The sequence below is a fragment of the Schistocerca americana genome, chromosome 8, assembly GCF_021461395.2.
Source record: "Schistocerca americana isolate TAMUIC-IGC-003095 chromosome 8, iqSchAmer2.1, whole genome shotgun sequence".
Lineage (NCBI taxonomy): Eukaryota > Metazoa > Arthropoda > Insecta > Orthoptera > Acrididae > Schistocerca > Schistocerca americana.
In genome coordinates this window covers 142,465,467-142,483,145 of record NC_060126.1, presented here as the reverse complement: position 1 = coordinate 142,483,145, position 17,679 = coordinate 142,465,467, and positions in this window count along the sequence as shown.

The following is a 17,679-nucleotide window of genomic DNA, read 5'->3' as shown; positions in this document are numbered from 1 at the left end:
ACTCCGCAAGCCACCCGACGGTGTGTGGCGGAGGGTGCCTTGAGTACCTCTATCGGTTCTCCCTTCTGTTCCAGTCTCGTATTGTTCGTGGAAAGAAGGATTGTCGTTATGCCTCTGTGTGGGCTCTAATCTCTCTGATTTTATCCTCATGGTCTCTTCGCGAGATATACGTAGGAGGGAGCAATACACTGCTTGACTCCTCGGTGAAGGTATGTTCTCGAAACTTCAACAAAAGCCCGTACCGAGCTACTGAGCGTCTCTCCTGCAGAGTCTTTCACTGGAGTTTACCTATCATCTCCGTAACGCTTTCGCGATTACTAAATGATCCTGTAACGAAGCGCGCTGCTCTCCGTTGGATCTTATCTATCTCTTCTATCAACCCTATCTGGTACGGATCCCACACCGCTGAGCAGTAATCAAGCAGTGGGCGAACAAGCGTACTGTAACCTACTTCCTTTGTTTTCGGATTCCATTTCCTTAGGATTGTTCCAATGAATCTCAGTCTGGCATCTGCTTTACCGACGATCAACTTTATATGATCATTCCATTTTAAATCACTCCTAATGAGTACTCCCAGATAATTTATGGAATTAACTGCTTCCAGTTGCTGACCTGCTATATTGTAGCTAAATGATAAGGGATCTTTCTTTCTATGTATTCGCAGCACATTACACAACTATCTACTGAATTAAAAAAATCGGTTCGATTTCACCATGAATTATGACAAAATGTCTGTGTCAAATACATATTTTCTCAAAAAACGATGTGATGCTGTCCACAAAAAACCAGAATTCACAGAACCATGCTCTGGTCGAGTCGCTTCGGCTTGTAAAAATGGGCAGTACTCTACACGGGGCCAAGTCTTCGCCACGACTCATTACATCGTCGCTTCAAAGCGAGTTTCCTGCTGGGCTTACCATCGTATCTAGGGAAAACGTCAGCAAACACTGGCGATGGCGGCTGGCCTAAACGAAATAGACGGGACCTGTCTGTCCTGCGTGAGGGTCATTGAACCTCAGCGGCACTACCCCCTCCCCCACAATCCCCCAATCCCCTCACCCTCACCCAGACCCCCACCCCTTGCCCGCCTCCGAGGACTCCCCAGGAGTTACCAGACCTTGTCCATCCCTTCCTTAGCGCATTTTGCGATCTGGGCATGCAGCTACAGAAAAACTTCACATGCAATAGCTGCCCACAGTGGAGAGAATATTAAAACAGGAATTACTGGCTTAGTCGTTGCTGTTACTGAGGCTGTTCGTAATCAGCATCGATGTGTTTTACTGCTGCAAGATGGTCTCAGATACGAAAACGAATTAAGGAAACTAAATAAAAATACGACGAGTCAGTCCAGAAAAAGACTGGCGTGTTTCAACCTTCCACAGAAAGTGGCGTTGAAGCCTGTATTAGTGAGAAATGTAATACTGCTCCTTGCCTGAAGCGAATTTCTGCTTGTGAGGACGTGGATGGCTAAAACAGACGTCGGTGTTCAAACAGATGTGTCTATGAATCGACATTTGAGGGAAGTGCTTTCAGTAGAAGAAAAGAACGAAGTCGAAGAAATCAATGCCCAGATATCACGCACACCAGGCACTGACATGCGATGATCTGTTAATATAACATGGGTGTTGTGTGATGTCCTTAGGTTAATTAGGGTTAAGTAGCTCTAAGTTCTAGAGATGTTAACTCCCATAGTGCTCAGAGCCATTTGAACCATTTTTTGTTAATATAGCATGCATGACAAAATTCCTATAACTATACCAATATATTGACTCTCCGGAAAAAGATACCTTTACTCAAAGTAAAGGCAAATCAAAAAGCGAAACAGAAAAAAATTCGACAGCCTTTTTCTGAAAGCAAAATGAAAACAGGTGATGTGATGATTCTCCAGTTACTGTTTTTGTGCCAGTTACGAATCTCCAACCTGTTCTATTTTCTGTCTTCTCTGACAATTTACGCTAAAGTCCTGACTCGATTCCTGATTACCAACATTTCTTTTTTTCTGTGGTAAGAACGTACAACAGTCGTGAGGCCAAAAGACAAGAAAGTAATAAGCAACGCTGATACACACATCGTTGAAGTGGCTTCAAGACAGAGCGCACACGACGTGTACTTATGTTTATAGAACCAACATTTGATTTTGCACCCATTACATGCATTTTCCGATAGTAAAATAACGAAAGTGATATACTCCTGCATTACGTACCGATTCAACGCAAATGGACATGCAGTAAAGAAAAAAAAATCGCAGCACCAAAAAATAATTAATGGGGAGGAATGAAATTACGGGAATACATTTGTCTAGCTAACATATTTAAGTGACAAACATTGCAAGATCAAAGGTTAATGTAATCGCGAGATAAACCATTGTAAATGTGGAATGTTAGTACACTGATAACCTGTGTAACCGCCAGAACATTGAATGCAATTATGTAAACTTGCATGCATTGCGTTGTGCAGGTGACAGATATCAGTTTGTGGGATGGCGTTCCATGACTGTTACACTTGGTCGATCAATACAAGGACGATTAATGATGTTGGTTGATGACGCTGGAGTTGTCCGTTGGTGTCCCATATGTACTGGACTGGAGACGGATATGGTGACTCAGTAGGCCAAGGCAACATGCGGACACCCTGAAGAGCATGTTGGATTACAAAGGCGGTATGTGGACGAGTGTTATCCTGTTGGAAAACATCCCTTGGAATTCTGTTCATGAATGGCAACACAACAGGTCAAGTCACCAGACTGACGTACAAATTTTCTATCGGGGTAGGTGGGATAGCCGCGAGAGTAGTCCTGGTTTCATACGAAATCGCACTGTAGAGAATAACTACAGCTATAGGGCCAGTGTGTCTAGCATGCCGACAGGATGGTTGCAGGTCCTCAACTGGTCGTCTTCTAACGAACACGAGGTCTTCACTGACACCGAGACAGGACCAGTTTCATCAGAAAACATAACAGACTTCTACTGTGCTCTCCAATGAGCTCTCGCTCGACACTTCTGAAATAGCAAATTGCGGTGATTTGTGGTGGTTAGAAAGCACGCTTCAAGGCATCTGGCTCGGAGCTGTGCTTCAAGTAATCGATTCGTAACAGTTGGTTGTGTAGCTGTGGTGCCACCCGTTGCTCTAATTTGCTGCTGCAGATGCAGTACGATGCGCCAGAGCCAATAAGTGAAGACGACGTGCTTCCCCCTCGGTGGCACCACGTGGCCGTCCGGAGCCGGGTCTTCTTGCGACCGTAGATTCCCATGACCACCGCTGCTAGAAAACATGTACAGTGACTACATTCCTGCCAAGTCTTTCCGTAATATCGCGTGGGAGCATCCAGCTTCTCGTATCCCTATCATACGGCCTCGTTCAAACTCAGTGAGGTGTTTACAATGGCTTCTTTTTCACCTTAAAGACATTTTTGACTGACATCAACTCACCACGTCGAATCTCAAAGATAACTACTGCTCACGATCGTTATAGCTCGTATTTAAGGCAAAGCTAATCTGCATCCTCATAGCGGCGCAACTAGTCCCACTCTTACGTGACTGGTGTGAAAAGGGGATAAGACATAATCTTTCAGCTGGAGAAACGAGCCTACCAACTTCCAATTATGCTAGACAACTCCTTCTTTGCGTTGTGTGTTTTTTTTTTTTTTTTTTTTTTTTTTTTTTTTTTTTTTTTTTTTTTGTCACTGCAATTCTCAGAGACGAACCGAAAAGACTAAATGTTGTAGAAATTACATAAAATTGGCAAAAATATTTAGTTTGTGTTCAGTAATAAGGCCTTAAAAGTATTATACGAAAACTGAAAATTGGTGTCTAATAGTCAGACCAGTTTTAGATAACGGAGAATGGAGAAGGTGGAAAAACGAGGAAATCTACCTTCTGATGCGACAACCAGCTAACCTACAGAAGATAAAGAGCAAAAGAATACAATAGGTGGACCACGTAGCCCGTATGCCAGAGGAAAGACAGGCGAAGATGGCACTAGAGGGGAAACCAAACACCAAAAGCCCCATTGAACGACAAAGGCAGCGCTGGATGAACGACCGGGCGAAGCACCTAGCAGCCCTGGGAATCGAAGACACCTGCAGGAGCCGGGCACAAATCAGGAGGGAATGGGGGCAGTTTGTGGAAGCAGCGCGTGGTCTGCAGGGCCTGTGATCGCTGAATATCTATCCATCTATCCAATAGTCAAGTAAATGCTAGGAAATGTAACCAAAAGTAAAAACAAAACAAAACAGTTTTAAGCAGAAGAATTTTAGTTCCTGGGTTAAGTGTTGCTGGATCTATGAGCAGAACAGCAATGTGTTTAATTCGTGCGTCATAGATGACATCGGTACCAGCAAGACGGAACTGCCCTAGAGGCAGCCGTTTGTGTTCTGACTGCTAACAGCAGCCTGTGCAGTAGATGGTAATTGCCTTGTGTGCTGCTGCTAATGTCCAACCAATGGTACTGGACGACACAGAATGTGGCAGGGTGTCCATTAGTTGTTTTCGGACTGCAGACGCAGATGTGAAGGGGTTAGTGGCAGGGTGTCCATTAGTTGTTTTCGGACTGCAGACGCAGATGTGAAGGGGTTACGACGTGCTTGCTGCAAGATACGGCGATGATCAGTTGTGGTAGTCGAACGTGGTCTTCTGGGATCTAGATGATGAGTATGCTTTCCCTCACGCTCTCATTCAGTTCACCATCGGGCCTCTGTAACATCGGAATGGCCGTCAGATCTGAGTATTGCACTATTAGACCAGCTGGCGAAATGGATACCCACAATGATGCTTCTTTCAAATTCGTCAAGTGCTAATAACGGTGTCTCACACGAGTACGCAGCATCTTCTTTTGCTGCACAGTGATTACTAAAAAATCTGTCGCTGATCGCGCTTATGTATCCTACCAGGCCTAAATAACCTCTTCAGATCAGATCACGCATTAATAGTACAAGTGGGCTGCTAATACGTTAATTGCTATGTGTTAATACTAGTTAGCAAAGAACAACCTTGAAAGTATTTTTTTGAAACCATAGAGAATTTTCGCAGGTGGTATCACATCTGATACCTCAGGACTTTAAGGAAGACACCACTTTCCCGCTTCTTGTCGTTTTATTAAAGACAGAGTCATATATCTTACACATATCCTCACATTTGCTGTAGATTTCAAGATAGGAAAAATATGCACTTCATGGCAAAACTTTCAATGACCATCAGTAAACAACTTGAAATACTTAAACCAAATTTATCATAGCAAAATTTTTTTGAGTGTTTCTGCTTTTCCTGATATTACCACATTGAAGTGTATTAAACACAATTAGTCCTTTTTTTTGGGACGTCTGAAACAATTCCTGTCAGTAGTGAAGCAGGAGAACGCTTTGTACTACTCACGTCGTACAAAGGTATGGCCTTTGCAACCTTCCGCCCGGCATTTCGACCTGTGGTGTCAAACATGGCAGTGAAGTCTAGTAATCAAGGAAAAATAATCCCACTTCCCCTGACGTAAGAAAAGTTAGTTTTGAGTCGCGAGGTATCACATATGATACCCAAAGGTTTAAAGCTTATAAATCAATTAAACCATTAATTTATAGTTAGTTATTAACGGAGCAACGTCCGTACAGCTTTAATAAGTTATTAAAGCATATGAAAACACTTGTAATTAGGAAAAGGTACGTCTTCACCGTTTTTTCGCGTAGACATGCTGTGTAGTGCAGAATCCGAAGTCTGCAATCACTGTTGGCACCGCGTGGTGCCTGGTGCTCTTTTTCCAACTAACTGCTTAGTACACAGTATCAATACCAGGAATAAGAACAATATACATAAAGATTTAAAATCACTTACTCTTGCCCAGAAAGGAGACCAGTATTCAGCAACGCATATTTTCAATAAGTTACCAGCAACCATTAAGACTTTAGTTCCAGACAAGGCAGAATTTAAACATAATTTAAAAGTATTTTTGGTGCCAACTCCTTCTATTCCAACCAGGAATTTCTCAACAAGTGCAGTAGACCATATTAACGAAAATTTATTATTCTTTAATTTCTAACAATATTTGGTTGTAACAGCCAAGTAACTACCTACTGTGTGAATGATGGATGTATGGAGAGCAGATGTAAGTCTTAAATCTGTAAATAGTGGAAGTTTAATTTTAAATCTTGTACATAATTTGAACTGTTCTTAACTGAGGATCGTTGAAATGAATAATTTACTTTAATTTTTGACAATACTTGGTTCTAATAGCCAAGTAACTAACACCCAAGTAACTAGCTACTGTGTGAATGATCTTTTTAATGAAAGCAAATGTAAATATTAAACCTGTAAATATTAGAAGTTTAATTTTAATTCATGTACATAATTTTACTGTTTATAGACTGAGGATCATTAAAATTAATGAAACTCAAGTTTTCCTAATTACATTTTTGTAATGTGTTTATCTGACATGTTCCACACCCAGGAGGATCCCTTCTTTTGTGGGTCTATGGAATGAATAATTAATCTAATCTAATCTAATAAGGATGAACAAGTGAGCTGTGCAAGTACGACGTGTATCGTACGAGATACCACAGGCCATAAAAGGTTCAGCTGCGTGCAAGCCAGAGTAAAAAATAAAACCTGGAGAACAAAACTAAACACTAATAATACCAGGTCATCAAAAAGTCATTATGAATTTGAAAACTGAATAAATCACGGAATAACGTAGATAGAGAGGTACAAATTGACACATGTGCTTTGAATTACATGGGGTTTTATTAGAACCAAAAAATTACAAAAGTTCAGAAAATGTCCGACAGATGGCGCTTCATCTGATCAGAATAGCAATAACTAGCATAACAACGTACAGCAAAGCAAAGATGATGTTCTTTACAGGAAATGCTCAATATGTCCACCATCATTCCTCAACAATAGCTGTAGTCGAGGAATAATGTGTACAGCACTGTAAAGCATGTCCGGAGTTGTGGTGAGGCATTGGCGTCGGATGTTGTCTTTTAGCATCCCTGGAGATGTCAGTCGATCACGATACACTTGCGACTTCGGGTAACCCCAAAGCCAATAATCGCACGGATTGAGGTCTGGGGACCTGGGAGGCCAAGCATGACGAAAGTGGCGGCTGAGCACACGATCATCACAAAACGACGCACGCAAGAGATCTTTCACGCGTCTAGCAATATGGGGTGGAGCGCCATCCTGCATAAACATCGTACGTTCCAGCAGGTGTCTATCAGCCAGGCTGGGGATGATGCGATTCTGTAACATATCGGCGTACCTCTCACCCGTCGCGGTAGCAGTCACTGACGTTCTGCTGTCCAGCGCTATCTGTCGGACATTTTGTGAACATTTTTTTTTTTTTTGTTCTAATAAAACCCCATGTCATTCCAAGCACGTGTGTCAATTTTTACCTCTCTATCTACATTATTCCGTGGTTTATTAAGTTTTCAAATTTATACTGACTTTTTGATCACCTGGTATTTATGTGCTATGGTGTCTGTTCTACTTGTCACGGAGAGCTGAAACTCTAATCAGTTACGTAGGATGGAGGGTGTGCACATGAACGAAGTCGCACTGACATCCGACCATGGTTGCTTCATTTGTTTTGTCAGGCTGCGTGACGCAGTTGCTGGAAAGTTCCCGAAACCCCTGCGGGACAACTTTCATGCTGCTCTGCCATTAGGCGCGCGCGTTCACTGTACCGGACGCCTCGTCACGACCGATGGTCCTCCAGCGAGGCGTGGGCGCGGAAGCGGCTTGGCCGCCCGCTGCGGGCTGCGGGCGGCCGCTCGCCGCCCAGCAGCTCAGCCAGGCGAGGTGTCGCGTTCCGAGGCGCCACCGATCCCGGCCGGCTTCTGCGCGCCGAAACCCGACGCCGCGACCTCTTTCGCGCCCAAGGAGAGAGAGACCACTCGATCGCGGTGGCACGGCGCTGCGATTTTTTCGCGACTCGCTGCCTGCGTGAGTCACGCGAACCTCTGGTGGCGTGTCGACCACAGCGAAGGGCACCCGCAACTGGGTGCGAAAGGGCGTTTGTCTGTCGTCCAAGGAGGACACCACAGACCATGTAAAGGCATTTTTTTGAAACAGCAACACTCCAATAGAACGGCGCGAAGCACACTGTCTTACAAAAAATGAAGTACCTAGAAGACGGAATGGGATGTCAATTTAGGTTCCTATACGTACACGCCATCGGCCGATGTGCAGCCAACCAGCTGCAAACAAAGGCATATCAGCCCTTGACCTAGGTTTCGATATGTGTAAAAATGTCTTCTTGTAATGTACCATCACGTAATGTAACAAGGCCCACTACTTCTGAAGAAGATATTTTTAGAAATATCTAAATCTAGGTAAAGTGCTGATACATCTTTGTTTGCAGCTGGTTGGCTGATTTTTCAGACTGTAGTGTTATATATCTACTGTACGTCTGTATGTCACTGAACTCCTCCTAAACGGCTGGACCGATTTGAATGAATTTTTTTGTATGTTTTTAGGTGGCGCTCTGGATGGTTTAGATTCACAAATCAGCCCGGCAGATGGCGCTACAGTCGGTATTTAGGTTATTTATCTATATTGCAACTGAACGGCTGGATCGACTTGAATGAATTTTTGTGTATGCATTCAAGTGGGGGCCTGGAAAATCTACAATCGTAACTCAGCACGGTAGGTGGAGTTGCATTTTTGTGTGCAATATTGAGCGTATTATATTCAGATATAAGTCGCGTGCATAGGACTTCGTTTATTTTCCGACATTTTAATAAGAGTGTATTATATTAAGTGTGTTCTGTTATTTTGACAGTTTAATGTTTTTTGTACGGTGTCTTGATGTTTCAGGTATCGCATTCCAGTGAATATTAAGTGTATTATATTCACATATAAGTTACGTACATAAAACAACGTCACGTCTTCGTGAACGAGGAGGAAATATTAGTCGACGGACTCGGATTTCACAATTAGTTCAGAACCGTCGCTTAAATAGATCGGCAGAAAATCAGCTGACGGACAATCAAAATTTAGGAAACCTGGCTCCAGTCAGACGTGCTAATGAAAGTCAAAGCAACGCAACGAACGCCCTCGAGCTAATCCATTGAGACAAAGACTGGCCCGTCAACGAGTCACCGACACATTCAGAACACGTGAACAACAGCGTTTGCAAGAGTATCGCGCATTGACACGTGCGTCACTTCTTCGCCTTCCGTTTGAATATGAGTCGGACGTAGACTATTCGTCACACTCACAAATTGTAATCGGTGCTATGAACAAACAATGCCAACACTGTCATGCACTCAAATACAAGGGTGAATCGTCCGGTTTTGCTGCGCGTCTTGTATTGCCACCATTGAATTCGCCGCCAGAACCATTTAAAACACTATTGGCTGGAGCTATATCTCAATTTAAATTGTTTTTGCGTAAAATTCGCAAATTCAATTCGTGCTTTCAAATGACATTATTTGGAGCAACAAAAATCGTTCAGAATGAGGATGGTCCCAATTTTCAATCAACGTTTAAGATTCAGGGCCAAGTGTACCATCATATTGGTTCTTTAATTCCGATGCCTGGTACTGACTCAAAACTTCTGCAAATCTACTTCATGGGCGATGAGGAGCAGCAAATAAACACACGCTGCCAGTACAACCATATCGAGCAGATGGAGGAGCGAGAAATTGTGGGTATTTTAGAAGCGTTTTTACAGAATCACAACCAGTTGGTCCAGTTGTTCAATACCGTTTCAAACAGACTGCAAAACAACTATACGATCGTCATCAAACCAGACGAAGTACCAACTGGGCAGCACACGGGCCAGTATAATGCGCCGACCGTTAATGAAGTTGCAGTTGCTATGGTTGGCGACCCATTTGAACGTCGAGATATACGGATCCAACGCAGAGATAACACAGTGCATACGATTGAAGACAGTCATCGCTCTCACGATGCTTTGGAATATCCATTGATATTTTGGGAAGGAGAAGATGGATATCATTTAAATATCAAAAAAAGAAATCCAGCAACAGGTACAATCTACACGTGTCATTACCTAATATTTTATTTTCATGCAAGGTCAAACCATGTCGATTTGTGGGTTGGATGTAGAAAATCCGGTCTTTTCACATGGCCAGGTATATGTGGCGTGTTCTCACGTCGGAAAACCGTCAAGTTATTCATTTATACTCCTCAGGAATTGACTAAAATATTGTTCATCAACTCACATGAAGATAAAATTAAACAAACATTACTGATTATAACGAATTGTTTTTAGAAAAATTGATGTTATTTCAAAATAAAGAATAATGAAATTATTATATTATTTGTCTTTCACTTCATACTTTGTTTAATATCCTAATCGCTTGAAATATCATGCACGACAACGTCTGTCGGTTCCCCAGCTATCTTGTCCACCCAAAATATCTCTGGAACAATAACAGCTATTGGAAAACGACTTTCACCGGTATCAATGTAGTGCTGGGGCCCATGAATGTATATATTTGGAGGCAATCTAAAACGAAAGCGTATGTGTTTTTTAACACAAACTTATGTTGTTTTTAAATGGACCTCCTATATTTTTACTTCAGCAATCCATAGCATGACAAAGCATATACATAATGGCGTTGATTGCATCGCAATATTCCCATTACATCCCGAGATATTGAGAAGAGAAGTTGACGCTTGAAACACCCGACATGCGCTGCTAGCGCACGTCCTGAGGCTCAGGCGTGAACCCCATGCTGCCCGTAATCACGATGTGATTGACATGTGTAATCACACCTCCATACTTATCAAGAGGTCCGAAACGAATAATACGGTCTGCTGCCATCAACTCTCATAAGCACATAATGGTTTCCCTCTTGCACGTTATACGTATCTACGTACACAATATGAACCAGTACCGATCGGTGTACACCCGTCAGGTTGTCTTATTTATCCTGCACACCCAAAATAAGGTTTATCTAATGCGTTATATGACCTATTGTGCCTGTCGCGCAGGACCTGGCTCTACCTAGTCAAGTCTCCAACGTAGTTCCCACTACTGCCACAGTTACCACTTCGCCTTGTTTATGATTTGCGACCCATGCAAACTCCTGTACTCCACCACCCTCCGAGCATCCCATTTGTTGTTGCTTTGACGTGCAGTACACCGCTTGGCAGTGTAGTCGTGCATCAGAGTAATCTAGTGACGGCACGGAGGTAGTACACATTGTGAATAAACGTTGTGTTGTGGAATGTACACACATGAAGATATGGTAGAAATGCTGCTGATCTATGGAGAATGTACGTTGACGGGAAATACGTTATGAGATTGCTTGTTTGTTGATAGTACTGTTAGCGAACATTATGATTATTAAGTTAATATGTCTGTTTTCTACCCTAATCTACATACCTGTACTGTACCCTGTTGTAGGTGGACGAAATGCTGTTCAGGCAGGACAACTGTACAGAAGATTCCCTGACAAGCCATCGCCTTCGCGCCGGATGTTTGGTCGTCTCACATCTCGTCTACGTGAAACGGGAAGCTTAAATCCAAGACCTCGACATCGTCCTAGAACACGCACAGATGAACGTGCTGAAGTTGCTGTGCTCGTTACCATAGCTGTGAATTCTCAAATCAGCACACGTCAAATTGAACGTGAAGTTGGTGTGTCGAAATCAAGTGCACAGCGCATTCTTAAACGTCATAAATTTCATCCTTACCATGTTCATTTACACCAGGATCTTCATGGAAATGACTTCCGCAATAGGGTAACATTTTGTCGGTGGGCTCAGCAAAAACTTCTGACTAATCCGAAATTTTTTGCAGATGTTCTCTTTACCGACGAGGCATCATTCTCCAACAAAGGAATTGTCAGTATGAGAAATATGCATTATTGGTCCGCAGACAATCCAAAATGGCTCCGTCAGGTAGAGCATCAACGTCCGTGGAAAGTTAATGTTTGGTGTGGGATTATTGGAGATACCATTATCGGACCTTTCTTTATAAATGGCGTCCAAAATGGCAGACAATACTCCAGATTTACACGACACAATCTTCCTGTTCTCTTGGACACCGTACCTCTGAACCGGAGAATGGTCATGTGGTATCAGCATGACGGATGCCCTGCACATAACGCCTTACGAGCACGACTTCTGAACCGTAAGTTCCTGGTAGGTGGACTGGACGATATGGCCCAGCTAGGTGGCCTGCCCGATCTCCGGACCTTACACCGCTGGATTATTTTCTTTGGGGAGCAGTGAAGGATGCTGTTTACCAACATGAACCAACAACACCAGGGGACATGAAGCAACTCATTATTGATGCTTGTACAGCCATCAAAGAGGAAACAGTAGCACGAAGTAGGGCATCCTTCATCCGCAGAGTAACCCTATGTATGCAAGCCAATGGGCATAACTTTGAGAATGAGATTTGAACACTATGTTTAGTATGTAGTGCTGGTATCACAGTGGAAGTTTCTACAAAGGGCCATTTTACCCAGTGATGTTAAGAAACATTTGTTTGCAACAATTTGTCATTTAACGCATTAGATAAACATAACATTGATAATTATGTGATAATAAAACTAATTGGTTAAACATGTTTCCATTCATCTTCTATGCCCTACCTGAACTTCCCAAATCAAAACATTTTTACCTAAGCAACGGTAAAACTTTTAGTCCACTTGCTCGTTTCACTAAAACCATCAACATGAATTTTAAAAATGGTTCAAATGGTTCTGAGCACTATGGGACTCAACTGCTGAGGTCATTAGTCCCCTAGAACTTAGAACTAGTTAAACCTAACTAACCTAAGGACATCACAAACATCCATGCCCGAGGCAGGATTCGAACCTGCGACCGTAGCGGTCTTGCGGTTCCAGACTGCAGCGCCTTTAACCGCACGGCCACTTCGGCCGGCCATGAATTTTACTATTACGAGTGAATGATTAACTGTCACTTGCGCTAGATCTACAGTAATGTAAAGTTTTAACGTTGAGCGGCATTACCTTTTTTAGTAACGGATTAACGATAAGCGAAGTTAACTTTGTGACTAACGTTGCAGTACACATATATGTTACAGAACCGCATCATTACTAGGCTATGGGATAAATACCTGCTGGAATGTATGACGTTAATGCAGGATGGCAGTAGACCGTATTATTCATTTCGGACCTCTTGGTAAGTATGGAAGTGTGATTACGCATGTCAATCACATCGCGATTACGGGCAGCATGGGGTTCATGCCTGAGCCTCGGGACGTGCGCTAGCAGCGCATGTCGGGTGTTTCAAGCGTCAACTTCGCGTCTTAATATCTCGGGATGTAATGGGAACATTGAAGTAATTAGGAGATGGAGATACTTTAGGATAATTTGTCTAATTAAGCACACTTTATATATAACACACGTTTTTTAATGCTACGTACCTGTTTATATTACAGATACAATAGCTGGTGCGTATTAACAAAAGCTTTGCACATCACAGGCAATACTTAATGTCTTCTTGATGGTGTCCGCTCGTAATTAATTACATAAAAGTATATGTTTTCTGATTTAGAAGATGATTATCACATTTACAGACTCTTTTGTACAAATTATAAAACACAGATTGCGGAACGCAGCAAGTCCGCGTAACAGTAATAGGTGAAGCGCTCAAGGCCACATTTGTCTTGAAACAACAGAATTCTTTTTATTTCATTAATCGGTACGTGTACATAGAGATTTACAGCCGCAGCGCAGGAGCGGCAAAGATAAAGAATAATAGATTCTGTTGCTGCTATACGACGGTTCATTTCTTTTACATTCAAATTGTTTGAACTTCAGGAAATCAGGCATTTACTATTTAGCGTATACTAATGTTTGTGAGCCGAAAATTACCAATATTACAAACCTCTTCAGATTTACACAGTTACTGTTTCGCAGCCATGTTTCAAATATTGGGATGCGTAAATGCTAGAGTAGAAAATCTGTGGTAAGTCTATTACGAGAATGTATAACTGTTGTTCACGTTTAGTAGAGTTATTAGGCCACGCAGTTTCTATAAGGAGCGTGAGCAGTGTCAGATGCTGGGTGATCACTGTGAAGGACAAAAAGACGCCGTGTTGGCGCAATACACAGTTATCAACACCTGACAGAATTTAAAAGGGACTTCATTACGGATATCAATCTGGCTAGCAGGTCGAATCGTGCAGTATACAGATTCTGTGGTGCATTTAGGGACGGTCCGATGATGGACGGCATGGGAAAGTGAGGGAAGATATTCTCGTCGTCAAGGTTCCACTCGACTATGTTTGACTTTCGCATAGAAGGATCGCTATATTGTGCACCAAGCACAAATCTGCGTCTCCCAGCTGAGAACAGTTAGTGGAGTCCCTGCTTCATTCCATCTCATCCCACCCCACTGGTGGCCCACTTCCAGCAGCCGGACTAGGGAATTAGTGTTCCATGTCTAGCCTGCCGTTAACAGAAGAACACAAACAGGTGCTTCTAGATAGTGCTTCCGTGGGCAAGAACCATGGACAGCTGATGAATAGCGTCGCATAGTGTTCAGCGATGTATCGTCGTTTGCACTACCCCAGATGACCATTGTCTGGACTATGGTGGCGGCTTAGGGAGAGGTCATGTTCTTCCATTGTTTCATTGTTTTGGAGGGCCACTGTAGTCTTATTACTGGTATCAAGGTGTGGGGAACCATCGAGTATGACTTCAAGTCGCGACTGGTAATGATTGAGGAAACTCTAAGAGTGCAACTGTGTGTCATGGACATCACACAACTTCACATATTGCCTGTAAAGCGACAGTCTCAAGATGTCATTTTGCAACAGGGCAATGCTCATCCACATATGACATGTGGTTTTGCGAACTGTCTGTGTGATCTGCAGGTACTCCCATAGCCAGCAAGATCCTCAGTCCCTGATAGCACATGCGCAGGTACAGCTCAGATGTCAACTCCGTCTCAGCTCCAGAACCTTCCCTGTCAAGGACTAGTTCTAAGCTCTAGGGGACTGATGACCTCAGATGTTAAGTCCCATAATGCTCAGAGCCATTTGAACCATTTGAACCAAGTACTAATTTGTGATTTTCGAGTGCATTGTATTTTGGGAGAAAGCATGAATACCGGCCACAGCTGTTAAACATCACTCACGTAAATATATTAATCTAAATTCGGAGTGGAGAACGCAATAAAGTGTCAAGACGTGTTTAAGCGCCATGATGAGAAGTTTATAAATAATCTGGACAATTTATTTGATTTTACGCATGCCAGTGCTCTGCAAATAATCAAGTTGGAAGAAGACTGGACGTTTTTATTTCGATAGAGAGAGCCAGAGGGTAAAGGCTGCATTACAGTAGTAGATCGAGTGTTTTCGATAAAGAAAAAACAGAGACGCAAAGGAATTTGAGAAAGACAAGAAAAACAAAAGTGCATAGGATCTACTTCTACATCCCCTGCTGAACATCCTTCTTCATCATATGAAGAGTCACATATGGCATTTTCAACTTCAGATGAAGTTGACGTTGCTGGTGGTGAGTTTTTAGAACGTATTTCTAAGCGTAGTTCGTGGAAAATGCTTCAAGGTGAGGTGCCAAAGATTTCACTACTGAAACATTAGTGACTGCACTGGATAGATGCCAATTGAGTGACTATGTATGTGTTTTTCAGGCAGCAGGAGAAGTACTTGGTCACAATACTCAAGAGCTATGTATTAATAAATCTGCTCTTCATAGAATTCGACAGAAGAAGACAAGAGAACGGTCTGAAACAATAAAATCAGCTTTCAAGAAAGATATCCCTGCAGTGCTTACTGCACGTTGGCATAGTAAACTGTTAGCCACATAAAATACAGCGATCCAAAAGAAGAAAGACTTCCAACCATTGTTACATTTGGAGACAGTGAACAGCTCGTTGGTGTTCCAGAATTACGAAATAGATCTAGTAAAGAGCAAGCGAACGCTCTTTTAAAAGTGTTGACGTTTTGGGGTATTGAAGGCAATGTACAAATTCTCTGCCTCAAACACTGGCTGTCTTAATGGGGCATAGATCTTACTTGAACACAACCTGGACAGGGAGTTGTTGTATTTCCCATTCCACCATCATATACTGAAATTATTTAAAAAAAATTCTATTTGAAACTAAACTATATGGTGTAACAGGAAGTCATATATATGTAAACATTTGAAAAAGATATTCATCTTGAATTTGCAGCTCCTTGTGTTTACAGTGCTTGCAGTTAAAATTGTAGGATGTAAGGTCCGCCAGTTGTGCAAAACACCGTTCTTTCCAAGTTCCCAAACATGTATCAGCACCACTGTGCGATCATCAGTGGGTTTCGGTTTTATTTCATCTGTGAATGGTTCAAATGGCTCTGAGCACTATGCGACTTAACTTCTGAGGTCATCAGTCGCCGAGAACTTAGAACTAATTGAACCTAACTAACCTAAGGACATCACACACATCCATGCCCGAGGCAGGACTGGAACCTGCGACCGTAGCGGTCGCCCGGCTCCAGACTGCAGCGCCTAGAACCGCACTGTCACTCCGGCCAGCTTTAATCTGTAATGCGAAAATTTTTACTAAATGATTACAAATGATGTGGACATTTAGTTCAAACAATAATTCTTTTCTTTCTGTTAATGCCTTTACATTTGATCTTCATGATTTTTCAGGACCACTTGCATACTATTTATTGCAGGTAGCTTGTCATCTTCAACCAAACGGTGTTGATAAGAAATTTTGTTCGGAGTTAAACTGTCATCTCGTCGTAATTTGCTTTGTCTTGATATTGGCGCCTATATTCGTTTTTGCTTACGCTTTTGTGTGGCAAGCTTTTTTATTCTCAACATCATGGTGAGGTTTTACGATGAACACGTAAATATGACACGTATTTTCACAAATAAGATCGTGAAAGCAGTGTGCACTTCACCAAAACACAGTTTTGTGAAAATACGTGTTATATTTACATGTGCATCACAACACCTTACCATGATGCTGAGAATAAAAGGGTTCACCACACGATAACGTAAGTAAAAAGCAATATAGGCACGAAATATCACGACAAAGGAAATTACGTCTAGATGACAGGTTAACTCCGAACAAAATTTCTTATCAACACCGTTTGGTTGTAGATGACAAGCTACCTGTAGTAAATAATACACAAGTGGTCGTGAAAAATCATGCACACCAAGTGTAAAGGTATTAACAGAAAGAAACAAATTATAGTTTGAACTAAATGTCCACATCATTTGTAATCATTTAGTAAAAATGTTCACGTTACAGATTAAATGAAACGGATACCCACTGATGAAGGCAGAGTGGTGCTGAAACATGTTTGGGAAAAAACGGTGTTTTGCATAACTGGCGGACCTTCCAGCCTACAATTTGAAAAGGAATTAAAAAACATGAATGTCATCATTTTTATCAATGACAAAGGGATTGTCGATTTGTTTCTTGATGAGTCAGACACCCTAGTGACCATAGCTCATGTTAAATACGTTGCAGTCAGACAGATGGTACTGTTTTGACACTGTAACTGGATACAGGGTAAATGGTCTTAGCTCATGCTGAAGATTCTGGCAGTGCGGTTGGCCATACAACAAGAGGTGATAGGTCTTGACAAATTCATTTGTGGACAGTCAGACAGCACTTTTTTTGTGCTGTAGTTCGCCACACAGCAAGTGGTCATCGCTCACGCAAGACTCCATTGTGGTCAGATGGACAACGCCATACTGGCTCTGCAGCTGGATGCACGGCAAGT